The 12,302-nt window shown below is 43.3% G+C and overlaps 1 protein-coding gene across 1 annotated transcript in view; it reads right to left on the bottom strand.

Annotated features, from left to right (window-relative positions):
• Positions 1-4,443, bottom strand: part of MAP2K5 (mitogen-activated protein kinase kinase 5) — a gene marked incomplete at its 3' end in the record, with an annotated part of 66,553 nt that extends 62,110 nt beyond the window's left edge. The window contains exon 1 of the mRNA XM_009707913.1: positions 4,401-4,443. The remainder of the gene's footprint in view (positions 1-4,400) is intronic.
• Between the last annotated feature and the right edge of the window lie 7,859 nt (positions 4,444-12,302).

The raw sequence follows: 12,302 nt of genomic DNA, 5'->3' as shown, positions 1-12,302 counted from the left end.
AAGAGTGAAATTCAGAAAGGCTCCAGCAGAACAAAGCATTGAGGAAGAATTATTAATATGAAGATCCGAAGGAGGAATAGACTTTCCAAAGACATATGGTGGGATTCAGCAGGTGCAGATTTACCAGGGGGCTCAATCCCCCCCCCCCATTAGCACCAGCTGGTGCAACAACACACTTCAATGTCCCAAGCCGCAGTCGCCGAGACACCCTGTGCGGTTCCTTCACTCCAACAGGAGCAGCGTCCACTCCGTCCTCCTCTGCCCTGGTTCTCATGAAAACCTCGTACACTTTCCCCCACAGGAGAGCTGCACCAGTCGCCAGACGAATGGAACAGACCTCTTCCCTCCAAATCAGTTACAAAATGTTAATTTCTTTTTATTGCTCTAGCTTTGGAGGAGGAGGGAGGGGTTAATGATCTGTCTCCAATTTTTGCCTGCTGCAATTTAAATATCTTCCTTAGATACTTACTAAAAAAACAAACCAAAACCAAGCACGTTGGTGTATAGCCCAGTTTAACATTTGTTTTTTCCCTTTGGACAGGGAGCTCTTTGAAAATAAAACAACAAAACATCCATAGGATACCAAAGAACGGCTGACAAATTCACATGCCTTTTTGGCCAGAAAACATCTATTGTGGAGCATCTCAACCACGCAGGCCCATTTGAGTTGGAATATTTAAAAGAGACACCCACTTCTTCCTGAAAGCTGATGGGGCTCAGTGTGTCGGGACACGTCCACACATACGAGGATGGACAGACCAGAATATTTCTGCTCGTGCTCCAAGCTGCAAGCAAGACGGTCAGAAAGCTGAATGGTTACAAAAGAAAAGCACTCTGCCCGAGCTAATGTGCACTGGGAAATCGAGGAGCAACATACACACCATATTTCAAACACCTGCTAAATACCAAAGGGTGAGGACACGGAGATGAGGGAGTGCATTTACACGGCTTTAGGACTGGAGCGGGTTTGCTCCTGACCAGCTCAGGATGCTAGCAGAGGCTGGGGCAGTCTGTCTGTCTGTCCCCATCTCTACAGACGTGCTCCGATACACATGACCTCTGCAATCACAGCCCCTGCGTATTACATCAGCATAAAAAAAGGGCCATTATGTCCCTGGATGAAAACTCACTGTTGCTCCTAGTTATGCACAAGAATCCAGGAAGAGATCTGAGTCAACAAATTTAAATTACCCAAGAAAAGGAGTTTGTTCATTTTGCCTCTGAAAACCCAGCAGGTAATTCTGAGGCTATAACGAAAAAGAGCAAAACAAGGCAGAGGAGAGAGCAAAACAACCAGAGATAAATAAGAAGGAAAAAAAGTAACATAAAAACCTTAGAATTACACTTTAAAACCATGCTGGAAAAGAGCTATGGGACACTGGAAATGTGGAAGCTGGAAGAGGAACCAGATAGCACAGCTATGTCCTACAAGACCGTTGTCTCACGGACGTTTAAGTGGTGAACTGCCAGACTGCTAAAACTACTTGCTAGGGTTACCAGCCTGCAGCGAGTCATGAATGATGAAAAGATTAAGAAGAGTTAGTGAGTTGAAACGAATGCTTCCTCGCCTGGAAACATTTTAGGCAGAAAGGAGGAGGAGTTGTAAAACTGCTACCTGGCCGAAACCCAAGTCCCAGTTCGCAGTGTGTAACGGAGTAAGGAAGGCTGAAGAAGCAGCTCTTGGAATAGCGGACACAACGAACACCAGGCATCAACAAGAAGGGATTAGAGTAACATGCAGAAAAAGGGAAACATATGACAGACAGAGATGAATATATGGAGATAAAAGCTGTTAAACAGGCCTGGCTTGAGGGAACAGATTGAGCTGAGACCACCAAAAAAAGAAAAAAGTGGAAAACTCTTAGAGTCCATTTGCAAAATGTTTATAAAAATCACATATTATTCATTTCAAATGACCGAGAAATTAACTCCAAAGTTCTCAGAACTGCAAAATTCCTGATGGTGGTACAAAGAAAATAAATTAAAAATACGTTGAGGAAAAGGCAGAAAATGTTACCTGGCATTAAAAAAGACAAATATAAAATAGCCAGGCAATGCTTGTAAAGAGCAAAACCAGAAGAAAATATATCTCTTATCTGCGCAGAGATCCTTTGTCACCCTACCGTGACATGTAAGCGGGCACAGCCCAAAAACTATCTAGATACGACACATGGGTTCAGAAAGATTTCCAGGCTTCTCTACTTGCCTAGAGCACAGCAATACGATTTTCCAGCACATTAGGGAAGCAAAACTAGAACCAAAAAAATCCTACGAACTGGCTGGATTTTGCTAATGTCACTTAAAATGGAGGAAGAAATCCTCGCAAGATACCAAATAGAGTGCAGCAGATGGTAAACAAATATTATGAAGCAATCTTCACAAAATCTGCAGTGTGTCACAAATATACAAAATGGCAGAGTTTAGATAAAAGGATCGTAACAGGCCATATGTTGTTAGTGATTTTATTTGTAGCAACGTGTAATACAATGGTGAAATCCGCATAAAGGTCCTACAGTAGGATAAGTGCAGCCCCAGGTAGGAGCTGCAATGGATGGTACGCCGTAGATAACAATAACTAAACAACCAGTAGAGGAGCCTGCACTGGATGGCAATTATCCACCTCTGAAGCAGCAATGAAGCAGGTGAGAACGAAGCTTAAGCTGGAAAAATCTAGGCATTTGATATGGAAAAATTAACCAGAAAAATCACGCATCAATATACATAACATATTTTAGATGCCAGTTAAATGGCAGGGGAAATGGTTTTGTGCAGATGTAAATGACAGACTAGAGACATGAACTGAAAGCACAGAAGCAGATGTTAGAAGACACAACAAAATAAGTATTTCCAGGAAAGTTCTACACATGGTACCATTAATATGGGCTACTGCCCTGATTGCAGCGACTGCTACTGGTGCATGAAGTTCAAACAAAGCTAATGTGTGATGTGGGAGGTATGTAAAAAAAAAAATTAACAAATCATAAAAAAAAAAAAATGGCAAGGTCTGGAGCCGAGTTTTGCTCAGGTCTCTGTAGAAAGTCTTGTTCTAAAAAGCAGGGCAGGAGGAATGTCAAGGCTACAGAGAAATAACACTCAATCTCCATTCATGTTTCTGGTGTTTTAGGAGGGGAAAACACAAACATATGAAAAGAAAGATAAAAAGCACTAAATAGTACTTGAAGGACCATAAAACAGTATTTCCTTTGATTATCTACACACAGAATTATCCATGAAGCTCTAAAAAGGGGAGAAATGCTAATGAGAATGCAAAGCTCTACATCTTGTCCTATCTGCTCTCCCACCTTCAGTGTCACTACCGTACTCATATAACACTTCTAATCCCCTCCAGCTCCTTCTTGCTATTTCATTTCTATCAAAGGAAAACACAGTTACATAGGGAAAAAATATAATAGACATTAAAAGGGAATAGCAGGAGCCCTCTCCACTTGGAAGAAAACTCCAGCTCGACACCTTATCCCCTAAGACACAGATGTTTGACCCCCCTTTGCAGCTTATTGCTCTCCAGATACGACAGTGCCCCAGGAACCCCTCAAAAAATAAACAGGCTTCAAAGAATAGAGATGAAATAAATATTAGCAGATACAGGTCTAAATCTGCACTGACATACTCACTGAGAGCTTTCCTAACTCAGCAAAAGCATAATATAACCACCTTCATGACGTGCAAGTGTCATTATGGACAACCCCAATCTACAGTTTTCTCAGATCCTACACAGAAGCTATTTTTCCCAGCTTCTTGACCAGCCCCACACGGCCCTTTTGAAGTTACTACTACTCCCCAAGTCTAACCAGGTGGCATTTTCCTGCAGCTCTCATTCAGCTTCAGCTCCTAGAGAAGGTATAACCACTGACACCTCCCGCTCCCGCACAGGAGACAGAGAAGATGGTGTATTTAGCTTGATCTCAGCAGAAGGAAAAAAAAGGAAAACTAAAACCACAGCAGTCCTTCCAGCAAAACACAGATATTTGTTCCAGTGAAAGGAAACATCAATTTCTAATGCTGCTATACTTGGTACAAAATCTGTACGTTGTACCGTATTTCTGTAAAAGCGGCTGCTCTTTTGGTTTCTTCCAATGGGGGATTAAAATTTTAAACTTAGACCTACAGGTACTTTATACTTTTAATTTAATTCAAGCAATATAATTGCAGTGAGGAGGAAGAGCATGGTAAGGTCATGCTGGTAATTAAAGCTATATTGTAGAAATATGCTCATTCGAGATGTGATTAAATAATAAAATATTGCTTAGTTCAGTATCATCATTAAACTTGCATTAATGCATAAATATTTAACTGTAACATATAATGAACGTAAACATTTATTTAAAAAATGACAGCTCTATAATGTGACAAAGGACAGAGTTTATACAAGTCATACTCACACTCGAACGCTGTTGTCGTTGCATCCGGCAAAACTTGACCGATGACATCCTAAAATGTAAAGAAGAATTAGCTATATATCGAATAGGAAACGCCTGAGATGATTTAGAGTAAATCACCTTAATCACTCCCCCAGCTGCAGGCTGAAGACTTTAAGACCTGCGACTCACCACTGCCCCAAAATTACAAACTTTCTAGCACACAACGCAGATCAGCACAAATCACAGTGCTCTTGTCCTTCCCCTCCACATTACCTCAAGGAAAGCTGTTTTCTTTCCAAATAACTCAATCATAATTGCAAACAAGTCAGTGTTACCTGTTCTTGCAGTTTAAAGAATCGATTTTGTCCGTAGGTTATAGAAAACTGTACATCTAACTCATCCAAGTCAGTCACAAAATCAGAGGTTTATGAACAGCTTTTTCCTTAAGAAAGCACGTTCTCTCTCTCAGTCCTGCTTACATCACCCTGATTCCTCCTCTCCATCTCCGAACAACTGCCCTGGTCCTCCCTCCCATCACAAGGGAACCTCATCACACAGCTCCATCTCCTGCCCTGCCTGCAGCTCGGGAACAACGGGGTAACAAACAGCTCCGGAGGGGCTTCGGGCTGCTACCATGAATTAAAACAGAAGCTGGGAGACTGAAGATATTTTTGTTGCTTTCACTCCACAACTGCCCAGGAAAGCGGCAGGACCCAGCGGTTGTGCCGAGCTGCCTGCTGCTGCCTCGCAAAGCAACGCTGTGTCTCACGATGCTCTCCACCCCATGCAAGTCGGAAAGTTTGGAGGGCTCTTTGTCATTCTTAACTGGAATTTAAAACTTCTTCATAATTTGGTAGACGGATTCAAATATGTTGGCTGTCCTGGAGAAAATGAGGTTAAAATATTGAAGAAGTGGGATTACTAACCTAGAAGGTGACCTCTAGCCTTGGCGTCACGACGATGCCATGCAATGCCTTTCTTAGGGGAGATGCAAGCTGCACATACACAAGCCCGTCACAAAACACACCGAACATTTCCAAGCGTTACACGTCTCTGATCCAAACCAGCATTTTTATGCCAATACAAGCCTTTCCTGTACAACTATACCAAGAAGAGGAAAGCTTTTACTTTTTTTTAGCCTTTTCATACAGCTTTTGCTCAAAATTCAGTGAAAAATAAAAAGCTGCTCAGACTGAAGTCACTCTGACTCCCCAGTGTATGCGCTGTTGTCAGCCTTCGCGAGGCTGCAACATGTCATATCAGGGCATGGCATAAACGCACAGCATGGTTTTTTCCTTCCTGCTGCCTGATTTCTCATGTCAGACAATCTCTCCACTGACACTGTCACAAAGTGATTAGAAATTAATGAACAACAATATTTATTGTAGTACATACACTGTGAGCATCTCGGGGTGCTAAGCACCCCCCTCTATCAAAGCTTTAGCGATCACTGTCCTGTCACTTTTGTTTTCTCTATTTTTTCATTTAGTCTAAAACCAGGCAATTAAACATTCTGTGCAATGTTACAGAGACACAATTAATACAATGAGAAAGCAGCAAAAGCAAGCTAAAGATTTCCACAGAGCTAACTGAAGCAAGAAATATTTCTAAAACTTTCCCATGTTGTCTTTTCATTTTAGATGCTAAAATAAATCAACGGTATGTAATTTAACCTATTAATTGTATAAAAAAAGACAAAAGATGTGCAATACAGCTTATCTAATTATGTAGACTGTAAATTTGTGGAGATAAATAAGAGGGGGGAGGAACACCAAACATTGCCACGTTAACAAAAATTCTTCCATTTAACCACTTCTACAGGGTTTGACAGCTCTGTCAAAAGCCAACCAAGCTGTATCCTCTGCTCCTAACAAGAAATTAAAGTCTTGCCTAAACAGAAGACTGTACTGTTAACTAATTATTTCTAAATCCATTTAGTTAAACATTGAAAATTCCTCAGCAAACACACTTTAATTGTGTTAGATTTAAGCCACTTGCAAAATGTTCTTATGGGGGCACACAGATGCTTCCATTAAACGGATTTAAAAATTGTTATCAGAAAAGGACCCCAGTTCTGGGGTATTTAAAAACAGTATTTAAGAGGTGTGTAAGCATGGCACTGAGACAGAGACAGTTCTGACAGTCCCTGATGTCTACTAGGAAATCTCCAAGACTCCCAAAGCTGCGACAGCACTGAGACAGTGATGACAAATTCTACACGCACACATCCCCTGATTCAGAATAACTTTTTCTATATATTGGGACTTCTTTAAAATGAGTAGTAATCAATTACATAAATTTAAGAACTATGCACCGTAATTCTGTCTTACACTAAATAAATAGTTAAAAAGAAAACCCTACCAACAGCCACAAGAAAACTTTGCTCTGGTCAACTTTCAATATTTCTATTAAATCAATGCATCTAAGAAAAACTAGCCTTGCAGGGAGCGGGAGGGAGGGGGGGAAATTACACCATTGCTCTGTTGTTACTGTAGTACTGTCATCAGCTACACAAGACTTCCACGCTGAAACATTCAGCAGACCTCTCAGTGACCCAAGCTTAAAGGATTACTCTAAATTTCAACAGATTATGCACGCACAATGATTTTCTACTATCACAACAGAGATCACAAACAATAAAATACTACAACTTGTAGACATTGTTCAAGTGGGCTCACATACACGACAGCTTCTATTTTATCTTACAAAACTGAAAAGACTCTAACAATGAAGAGAAAAATCAAGGAACAGCGGCTGAAGCAAGAACTCCACCAAATCTGCTCTCTAGAAGAGCTGTGGAACACTTATCTCTCGGGTGAGAAAGCAGAAAATGTGAAAGCACTGCTTGAAATGACAGTGTAAATATTGAAACCATGGCACTCACTCTCATAAAGTTATCCTGAATTAACACCAAGCGCTTAAATACTCCAATGACAGCCACGGCAAACAAATCTAGACAGCATGATGAAAAAAATAAGCCCATTGTAATTCCTTTAGTGGTGCCTTTAAAATAAATCTGTTTACTGGTAACCTACAGGTCTGCAAAGCTGATCTACACAGAACATATCTGAAGTGACATTATGAAGAACAGCTCTTAGCACCCAGCTCAGGAAAGTAATCAAGAAAATGCGTAATCTAAACCACACAAGCAGTGCTGCTTCCATGGGTCAAGCACCATCCTACTGTGTCAAGGTCAACCACCAGCACCAACCTGCAGGTATCAGGCTTTCTGGTTTGAATACCTGCTACACAGTTTAGTACCGGTAAAGGTTCCTCCGAGGGACAGAATTAGAGCAGTTGAAAATTAAGAAATGTGTCATTTAGCGCGTAAAACATTGCACTGAGCATCAGACTCCTGACTTCAACAGGTTATTTTATGGCTACAGACAGGATATTTGGTAACTATATACTTCAGCTTCTTTTCTGAAAGATAGAAATAATCGTGCATGCCAGCCTAAAATGCTGCAAGGCTACACTCATTTGTATTCACAAGGCCAGTCACACTTCCAGGATGCTAAATTAACAAAAATCATGTTTAAAAAAAGAAATCTTGCTGTTCTCAAACATAATTTCAGGAGGCTTTCTTAATACAAAGCAGACCATGAGACCTACCTTAGAAGGAAGAACAGCCTTACTACACAGCTAATTCAAGGCTCCCCCAAGCCCCCAGTTCCCACCAATGCTGGAGACCTGCGGGGTATGCACCTGGTTTTTGGAACTGGCTAACAAACGTGCTTCTGCAGTTGAAGGGAAAATGGTACTTCCCATCAAACCGTCAGGACCTCAGCTACACGGGGCAGGCTCGAGCCTGCTGTGCTCTGGACAGCACCACAGAGCCAGATCAGTGCTACAGGGCAAACTACAGGGATTCTGCAGAGCTTGATTGTGCCCCAAACAGCAGGAGCTGAGAAAAAAAAGAGGTACCTTGCATTCCTGTATCTTCAATTTAGCGAGACATGGACAATAAGGGAAACAGCGGCGTCTGACTGGATTATTACTATTCAGTAATTTACCTTAGTAGGGAATGTCTCAGTTCTCCACATTATCTTTAATTGATACTCTAACACATAAGCCCTCTGTAATTGCCTACCAGGTGAGTGGAAATTACAGTGAAGGCAGAAGGACGACAGAAGACTGGGTCAGGCCCACCCCTGCTCTCCCCACCACGCTCGGGGCTCCTCCCCAGCCCCATGCGGTGTCAGATCTACCAAGCTTTAGTGTACGGAGCCTTCCTTCATTTAATTTCTGTAGTTACCAGATAAACTAAGCGCACGCACATACTGTGATGGCACCTCCTGAAACACAATCAGTTAGACAAATGAGGGCCTTGAGACGGTTCAGACCTTATTAAACTTCTTCCCCCTTCTCTTTAGATTTCAGAGTCCGCAAGAGAGGGTTTTCGACAATCATCAAACGGTACTACTGCACGGCCGCACTCCCAGCTAGACACTGTCCTAACACCTGTCATCCGTACATCTGAGATTTCCACTGACGTCAAGAAATGTGTCCTCATCTACTGACTCACCATACGCAATCCAACACTTCCAGTTAGGACGGAGGTACCACTACCCTCGATGCAATAGCCTAACAGTGGGTAACTGAAAATTATCATCACCAACACAGATGTGACCTGATGCAGAAATCTATCCACTTTCACTTGATGAAGACCTGGGACATTTCAATCCAGGAACCATTCATATTCTTCTATCAGTGGGTGGAAATAATTCAATGTGTAGATGGCTGGAGACAGACAGACCTGCGTCTGCAGGGGAGCTGGGTGAAGAGAACCACAGGCAATCTGCAGCAGCAGCATCTTCTCAGAATACTGTTAACGCAGCGATCTCAACCTGCACCATGTAGAAGAGCAAACGGCACGTGTGGTCACCCACCTGGTGCAGTTCTCCATGGTGCTTCGCTGTGATAAATGAAATAACTGCATAAGGGTACACTCCTTGCTTCATCAGCTGTGCCTGGCTGGGGTGAAAGTACCTACAGCACAGGCAATTGACATCAGCAAACATTTCGTGGCTGCCTCAATGTACAGAGCTTCCTACACAAACTCACAGAAGTTTGGGAAGAACATCAACGATCACTGAATGGGAGTATAACCACAGAAACAGGGATTTTGAAAGAAAACGAGCAATGTATGCTCCTGTCATGTTTCACTATCACCTGCTGGCTGGAGAAACTACCACCTATGCCACGAAACGGGAAGCTCAACCTGCTGATAACAGGAAAAATACACCAGTAGATCTGCTAGACAACTGCAAACAACCAAACACGATTAGCATCAAAATCATGGGGGAAAAATCAGAAGCCTCCTCTTTTCTCAGTGACTGCAATAGTGATGCAGAACAAGACGAGCGTTGCATTAGCTGAGCCTGCCTGCGCTTCTTGGCCTTCGAGGGGGGATGACTTGCCCAAGTAAACTCGAGGCTTGCTGATCATGGGAACTGCCCATCTAGTGAAAGAAGAATGCTGTGCATGACGCATTATACCACAGTCCCTCTGCTTTGATTTGTCAGGCCTATTCTATGACAGATCCCCTACATAACTGCCTCCCTAAACATTTTAGCAGTGAAAAAAAGAGTGCTCGCCAACCTGAGACATGCCAAGGTGAAGATCTACCTGACATGTCTTCCCTTACCCATTCACTTCTTCCACACTCAGAGCAAACACAGCTCTCGGAAAGCATCAGTTTCGCGCTCCAGTGGAGGTTACTGCAGATGCTGATGACTCTGGGTGCTCCTCAAGGTCTTGTGTTGTCCATTGATCACTTCAGATGTCAAGGGCTCGCTCAGGCTCTCTTCTCAGCATGCTGGAGGCAATTACTTAAACTCCTCGTAGCAGGGCATGGTTACGAGCATTTCACTAGACCCGAGTTCAGTACTTTGCCCTGATACCACTAATGATTCTGTGATTCTATAAATCAATGCAGGTAAAGCCTATCGGAGTTACTTCAACAGCTGTACTACTGTACTTCTGCTTACTTGAGATCCATCCCCAAAAGGCATACTGTCTCTTAGTATTGTATCACAGCTGAACACACAGGTTCATTTTAACTTCAGGTCAAAAAGTCATGCACCGGCCCCAGCTGCAACTTGATGGAGCAACTACGGGAGCTACAACAGAAACTGCAGGTGCAGAGTCCAACGACTGAGCTACAGGGGTGCTGCCTGAAGCCCTCTCTAGCTTTAGACACAGGTCCCCACACCTCACCACTGCCCCAAATGAAGGCTCCCAGGGCACCTGTAGGGCCACAGGCTCAGAGTAAACCATAGGCTCCGGTTCCTACTGCATATGCAGTTTAAGCTTCAACAGCACTTTTTTTTCAACCTACTCGTTAAACAGACTACACAGCTCAAGTTTAAGGCCCAGATAGCCCCAGCTGCTTTTATGCTGAGGCAACAAGGATGAAAACTAAAAAGCAAGACTGTTTTGCAAAGCGATGTCCTAAACCTGACAACATTTCTCTATTTACTTTTCAGTAATACAACCAAACTTAAATTTCCAATAATTCTAAAATGCCAAAGGGTAGTCCAAGCACTGGTGATTATTCCACTTTATTTGGGGGGAAAAAACTGGAAAACATGAAGCAGAACATGGAGTAAACCTGGCTCAGATTCGCACCACTTGACTTTGAAGGGGAGAGTAGGCTGTCCCAGGCTTGCTGTGTAACCACTGGAAACTCACAGCAATCTCCAAGGGTAGAAACTGCCCCTCCCCAAAATCTCACTGATCTGTCAAAAGTTCTGTTCCCTCTCCTCCATCTATCCAAAGTCCTGGATAATGCTAAATGTTAGGAAGAATGCAACCTGGAAAATCTGCCATCTGCTCCAATTAGCTCTGCAATCTTCTATAGGCCCAATATAGAATCATAGAATTGTTACAGTTCCAAGAGACCTCAAAGATCATCAAGTCCAACCATATACCTGATGCCACCATGCCCGCTAAACCCACTAAACCACGTCTCGAAGCGCCACATCTAAACATTTTTTGAACACCTCCAGGGATGGTGACTCCACCACCTCCCTGGGGAGCCCGTTCCAACGCTTAATGACTCTTACAGTGAAGAAGTTCTTCCTAATATCCAACCTGAACCTCCCCTCGTGCAACTTGAGATCATTTCCTCTTGTCCTAAACATTTTCCAGGAAATCAGGCCCTTAATCCCCATGTCTTCTCAGTAAAACGCAATGCTTTGAAAGAGATCTGCAGAATCTCTCTCCAATATTAATAACAACAGAAGTAGTTAAACACGCATATGATCTGTGGTATGGGAAGGGTCTGCTTTAGAGAAAAGGGACATACGGAGTCTCTAGAAGAGATGTGTTATGTAGGAAAAAGGAGGGCATCCTGAAGAAAATAAGTATGTCCTGCACACAAGGATTAGACTTTTCTTTGGGCTAAGGATGCAATTAAGAAGGAACAGTAAGTGGGATAAATATGCACTGCCACTTCCGAGGAAACAGAGGATCCTTGTATACTTGACGTGCAGACTGGGAGAAAACAAGGGGTTGAGGGGTTCAGGGCAAAGGGGCAGAGGGGCAAGGCAGGGGTTGAGGGCAGTTTAGGACAACGAAGATGCAACAAACCCACAGCACAGCTATGGGCGATACCATCAAAAGCAAGTACAGCTAGAGCGCACAGTTACGGTGCCTGAGCCGGGGAGGCACTAATTTCCAAAGGATAACTTTTTAGATCACCCTAAAGCGATGCCTTGTGACCGCCCCATCACGCCCAGGCGCAGAGGCAGGAGGATGCTGTGTGCCCGGCACCGCTGCACCTCCGGTCCCTTGGAGGAACCAACCCTTCAGACGGCTGGGGACCACTCCTCACCAGGTAAGGGCTTCTCCGCACACGACAGCAAAACCACCCCGGACTGCTGCACCGGCACCACCTCCCCTAAAGAACGGGGAGGGGGC

The sequence above is a fragment of the Cariama cristata genome, unplaced genomic scaffold (assembly GCF_000690535.1).
Source record: "Cariama cristata isolate BGI_N322 unplaced genomic scaffold, ASM69053v1 scaffold12779, whole genome shotgun sequence".
NCBI classification, from domain to species: Eukaryota; Metazoa; Chordata; class Aves; order Cariamiformes; family Cariamidae; genus Cariama; species Cariama cristata.
The sequence above is the reverse complement of the archived record's forward strand: the minus strand, read 5'-3'. Positions and strand labels throughout refer to the sequence as shown.